Below are 6000 nucleotides of genomic sequence, written 5' to 3' on the forward strand. Positions count from 1 at the left end.
CTTGTGCCGATGGTGGGCACGGTCCCCAGCCCAGGTGATGGATGCTCCAAGTGACCCTTCTTCTCAAGCACGTTCGGATTTCCCTACTCATCCCTTCTGTGGCGCTTTCTAGAAAAAGACCCACTGAAATGTTCCCATTGTTCTTTGTCCTCATTTTTTTTTCCTTCCTCTTGCTCACATGGACTATGATGTGATGCCATGAAAGGGCGATGTGGCTGCTTGAAAGAATGGTTTGATCTTCCAGTTTTCTAGACCCCCGCCCCCGGCTCACATCCAGGAACACGGGCACCATCAATCTCACACTTGCCCGTCCTGAAGTCACGGCTATGCAGCTGGAGACCACGCCGCCGCAGGCGGGACTCCTCTGGCTGCGGGGTGTCCCCGGGGCTGCCCAAAGGGCTTCGGGGCCTCCTGGGGGAGAAAATGCCTTGAGGGAAGAGAGATGTGGCTGCTTCGGGAGGAAGCCCTCAGTCCCCTGAGGCTGGACTCTGACTCCACCTGGGTTTGTGACTCCAAAAAGCCCCTCTGGTTCCCCCGGGCTGGGTCCCAAGAGGGGGTGGGGGCTGCTTCGTAAGAGCTCTTTTATTAAAACAAGCAGCAGGGCTCAGATTAAGGTAAAGCCAGCGAGGTGACCAGCACCCCAGGCAAGAAGCAGCTTCCTTCTGCGGGGTCGGGGGGCGACTTGGGCTTGCACCGCCCTGGGGCGGGGAGGGGGAAGGGTCTCACTCGCTTCCTGCTAATGTGGGCTGTTATGGGTTGACTTGTGTCCCTCCGAGAAAAGTGTGCTGAAGTCCTGACCTCAGAGGTTAGTCCTGTACAGAGGTTAAAATGAGGCCAGGAGAGTGGTCTTAATCCAATATGATGGGCATCCCTGTGAAAAGGGGAGATTCGGACATAGATATGCACCCAGGGAGAGCGCCCCGTGTAGGTGAAGCCAGAGGTCACCGTGTCTACAAGCCAGGGAATCCGCGAGCGCCACAGCCAGCACCTGCAGGTGGAGAGAGTTCTGGAACGCGTGCTCCTCAGAGCCTCAGAAGGACCCGGCGGTGTCCGCCCCTGGACCTCCGCCCCTGCCCTCCGCAGCTGTGAGGCCGTCCCGCTGTGTAAACAACGCAGCGGCAGCACGGGGTGCTCTGACGCGCCCAGACTCGGGGGGCCCGGCGGGGCGGGCCAGACGTGAGCCCGGCCAGGAGGAGGCAGTGGTCCCGTCGGTCCTGGAAGCCAGGATGCAGCTCCCGTGCGATCCGGGCTCAGGGACGCCCCTGCGAGGGCGGCAGGGGGCGGGGGGCCGGCCTCCTCCTGTGAGTGTCCGCACAGATGCACTGGGGTCCCCAAACCCGGGGGGAGCCCAGGGGTGCCGGGGAGCCTTTCAGGGGCTGCATGTTCCCCAGAGCCCAGCGCGTACGGACCGAGTGACGGCATGCACAGATCCCATACCCTGTGTTTTCTCTCTCTGGAGTTGTGCACAGAGGATTTTGAGTCCATCAGAGAGGTCACTGCCCCCACTTAATTGAGTTTGTTCAGGGCTGGGCACCAGCACACTGAGGGGAGGTGGTGCCACGTGAGGTCTTGAGGCTTTTAGGAACAGGGACCAAAGTCAGAGACATGAGCTTCCATGAGCTTCTAGAAACTCTGAAACCACCGCACAGCGTCCCTGGCATTGTTTACTCAACAGCACGACATGGCCACTTCCTGTGTAACAGCTCACAGCTTTACGATGGGCTTGTTCCTCTCTGAGACCGCGTCTAGATGCTACCAAGGGACGCATCTTTGCGCCCTCAGATGGAAGTTAAAATGCGACAGAATGCCGGAATCCTGACCCGGCCGGGTGACGGCCAGGTACGGCAAGAACAGTGGCTGCTGTGTCCAGCCAGGGCGGGCGGTGGTGGTGACAGCTGGGCGGAACTGCGTGCCAGGGCCCCGGCTGAGCCCCCACACAGAAGGCCTGCAGCCCCGGGGTGCGATGGCGAGAGCCCGTCCACACGTGCGGGGGAGACGGGGCAGGGACTCAGGGGTGTGTGGGTCACCCGGCACCACACTTGAGAAACAGGGAAATCTCAGTTTCAGGGGCGCGTGTCAAGGCACGGGGTCGGGGGGCCTAGAAACAGTGAGAAGGTGTGTCACCTTGTGGCTTACAGTGAACCTCGTTTGTTATGAAGCCAGGTTGTAACACGCTAAATGACATGTCAGCACGTACCAGAATCTGATGAATCGTTTCCGTGGCTCCGCAAATGCAAAGGAACGCCACTTGGATGAAGCAAATTGTTTGGATCGCTCCTTAAGCACGAGTTACTAAATTAACACGTCACACTGGGTTTCTGTCTAAACCCTTGGTCAAGGTTTCAATTTCTCTATCAACCAACCAAAACCCTTCCAGATCTTCCCCTCTAGGCTGTGCTGGGAAGGTGATAAATGACCCCTCCTACCTGATTTAGCGCTGACACCAGAGCATCATCATTTCGATTTATCATCTGTCCCCTTCACTCCAAAGCTGACTTGGTCATTGGCTCGGTGTCATTTCCCTCTGTGCTACCAGGGACGGCCTTTGGCAGCGGACAGCTGTGCTCAGCCATGGCTGACGACGAGAAACCAGTGGGGAGGCCTGCTGGCTGTCAGGCGGGGCCACACGCCGGGCTCACGGGTCCTTAAAGACGCCCTCCTACCGCCGATAACCAGATTGTCAGCAGGAGCAATGTGAGCGGCAAAACCTGCTTTGGAGGTTTTCCAATGTCCTCCTTTCACCCACGCAGCCTGGCTGAGACGAGAAAACTGGCCTCCTGTCGGCCCTTAGGGGAAGCAAAACGGGGAGATATGCCCACAGTGATGGGCAGCACGTGGGGGCTCGGGTGGAGGTTGGCCCCAGGGGGCCAGAAGAGGCGGGGTGTCCGGGCCACGGCTGGGAGGCTACGGACGGGCAAGGGGCTTCGAGGAAGCCTTTTGGCTGGTGGCACAGCCTCTCGTCTGGCAGACACGTTCAGAGGCACCCAGCCCTGGTGGCCGAGGGATGGAGGCGGACAGGGGTCTCAGGAGCCGGGCAGAGCCCCGGGGCCTGGGTGAGGGTCTTTGTGTCTGTGCCTCTCAAGAGCCACTTCCGTGCTGTCCCCTCCCAGCCATGAGCCAATCTTCATCAACGTTAGACATCTGGGGCCCTTTGAGTGAAGCGGCCCCTTTCTGGGCGGCCCGCCCATCCCAGCCTCTCCTTCCGGCCTGCGGGCCTGGGCGTGATGTGCCCCCTCCCCCAGCTGCTGACCACGGCTCCTGGCGGGCACTGTGCCAAGCACCGTGGGGGACCCGAACCTGCACCCCCACCTACCAGCACCTCACATGCCCAGACCCCTATCCGCGGGGACCAGACTGATGAAAGAGAGAGCATTTGCACGGTCCTGGGTCGGGGCAGCCTGCGTGGAGACAATGAGAGTAACAGCCCTGTTGGGAGAGACAGTGTCTTGCAGTCAGCCCTGCCACCCTCTCTTCAGCCACCTGAGAATGAGCCCTGGGCCTGGAGCACTGGTCACCCAGAGATGGAGCCCCTGTGGCTGTGCTGGGCAGGTCACCGGTCCAGAAGTAGCGTCTCCTGCTCTAGAATCTGCGTGGGCTCCTTTGCTCTGCACGGGTGTGTGGGCCACACGGTACCTGCCCAAACTCACTGCCCCGTCTGTCCCGCGTGGGGTGGGGACAGGGTCCTCCTTCTGCCAGATGTCTTGCATAGGCTACAGGAGGGACCCACGGGCTCCGGTGACTGGTGGCCAATGCGGAAGCTGCTCTCGCCGGCTCGTCCCCAGGTGAGCAGAGCTGCTGCATCCAGAGCTGCGCTGGCACTTTCCCTGGTGACTCCAATGGCGGGGTGCAGTGGGCAGAAATGGTCCTTCCGGGGGCAGCCAGCAGGTGCCACTGCCTGGACAAGCCCCCAGAAGTGTGCCTGGCAGAGCCCAGTGCTGGTGGCGGGACGCCGGCTTTCGAATCGCAGAGAGCACGTGGGGCTGCGGCACTCTGCTTCCCACCTGGCAGTGAGTACTCCCTCTGTTTGGAAGAGCTTTCTGGGGTGCCTGCCCCCCTAAAGCATCTGGTCAGTGCCCTCATCCTGGCCCCCTCTGGCCTTGAGTGCTGCCCTCCCGCTGTGGGTGTGAGGCGGGCCTTGGGGACAAAGCCCACAGGGCTGAGTAGGGTAGAGTATCTGACTCTTGCCCTTGTGTGGACACCTGAAGGTGGCCTTGGAGCCCCTTAAATGCTTTCTTCTCCCCCGTGATAAAAATGGCTTCCGTCTGCCATTCTTGAAAACATCTTTGATTTCTGCTTGCTGTGAAAGACAGGAAGCGCTTGTTATCTCAGACGTTGCTGACAAAGGTGGAATCCTTACCACTCCGGGAAAACCGTGGTTATCACATTGGTGACCATTCTTGTGCATCCACCGGCTGCAGGCATTTCTTCTTTCTACAGTGGCCTGAGAGCTGGGGAACCAGAGAGCCCGGTTCCAGGGCCCCAATATGGAAAGAAGGGTGTGAGCCGGCTGGTCCTCGGTCAGGTCAACCACCGTCTGTTGGTCCTTCCTGCATCCCACACCCTTTCCCTGAGACAAGGACACTGTGTCCCTTCATGATGGTGGGCGCTGAGCTGGGTACAGGCAAGCAAACGGCTTGAGGGGGCTCCTGTGAGTGTCCAGCTGGTGAAGCCCCAGACTAGGAGCAGCTCCCCCTGGGGGCTCCAAGGGCGCCTCCTCCCCCGCCGCCTTCCCCAAGGCTCCCAGGCAGCCATGTCGGTGAGTTCTGTGCTACCTGCGTCCTCCGTAAGGTCAAAGGGAGCATGAGCATCCTTTGCCAACAGAGCCTTTGCTAATGGGAAGCAATCTGTCTTGGCCCCGCCGGAAGAGGCACCTCCCCCCCTTAGCCGCCAGAAATATTAGTCTTCATGTTCCAGCTCCTAGAGCTGCTGATGCATGGCTGTCCTCAAGTTGCCAGTCATGGCCAAGCCCTTCAGGGTTCAGACATGGGGGGAGGGGTGTCCAGGCAGCCTTGGGACCCACCTTCCCTAGGTTCAGACATGTTACAGTGTAGTTTTGCTTCAGGTCAGTGGTGTCTGTAAATCCAATAAAATCGGCTCCCGATAGAGACCAATATCCATGATGATCAAGTGCAATGTTAGTGCTGCCCTGGGAGACGCACTTGGGGAGAGCTGTCTGCGGAGCTTCTGGCTCCCAGGAGTGATGCTCTCAGGAAGTGAGGGCACAAAACTGGCTGGAGGAGGGGGCAGGCGCTGACTCACAGGGTGGGTCCCCTGTGACCCGGGTGGTCCCTCTGAGTTGTCACAGAGGGAGATGAGTGCATGTACCTCTATAACCTTGCAGCAGCCCAATGTCACCTCTGGCCACCCCCGGGGGTGGGGACGCTAGCCTTGGGCAGAGCAGCTGTTCTCTGCAGCAAAGGGCAACACTCAGTATGTTAAACTGCCAGAGACCCGGGGCTTAAACAATAGACCTTTATTGCTTCACTGGGTGTGCAGGCTGAAAGTCCAAGGTCAAGGTGTCAGCTGGGCTGGGAGGGAGAGTCTGTTCCAGGTTTCTCTCCTTGGCTTGTAGACATCCTCTGTCTCCTCACATCTTTCCTCCCTGCGTGTCTGTCTCCAAGTCCAAATTTTTCCTTTCCTAAAGACACAGTCATATTAGATTAGGGCTATGATTGTGTGACTTATAATAAATATTTATTTGCTTTCTGTCTCTGGTTCTGGCACAGAGCTCCTAAAACCTGTGGAATTTCCTAAGTGCTGAGAGTAATAAAGGTGTCTCTTGGAAAGCCCCTAAAGATGGGGGCTGGTTACCAGCAGAACCGACCAGGTGCTGAAGGGGTTGGAACTGTCAGTCCTACTAAGCCCCGACCTCTCGGGAGAGGAGAGGAGCTGGAGGTTGAATCAATCACCAACAGCCAATGATTTAATCAGTTGTGTCTGTGTAATGAAACCTCTATAAAAACCCAAAAGGATGGGATTCAAAGAGCTTCTGGGCTGATA

Source organism: Crocuta crocuta, unplaced genomic scaffold (assembly GCF_008692635.1).
Source record: "Crocuta crocuta isolate KB4526 unplaced genomic scaffold, BGI_CrCroc_1.0 scaffold89, whole genome shotgun sequence".
Classification (NCBI taxonomy): Eukaryota; Metazoa; Chordata; class Mammalia; order Carnivora; family Hyaenidae; genus Crocuta; species Crocuta crocuta.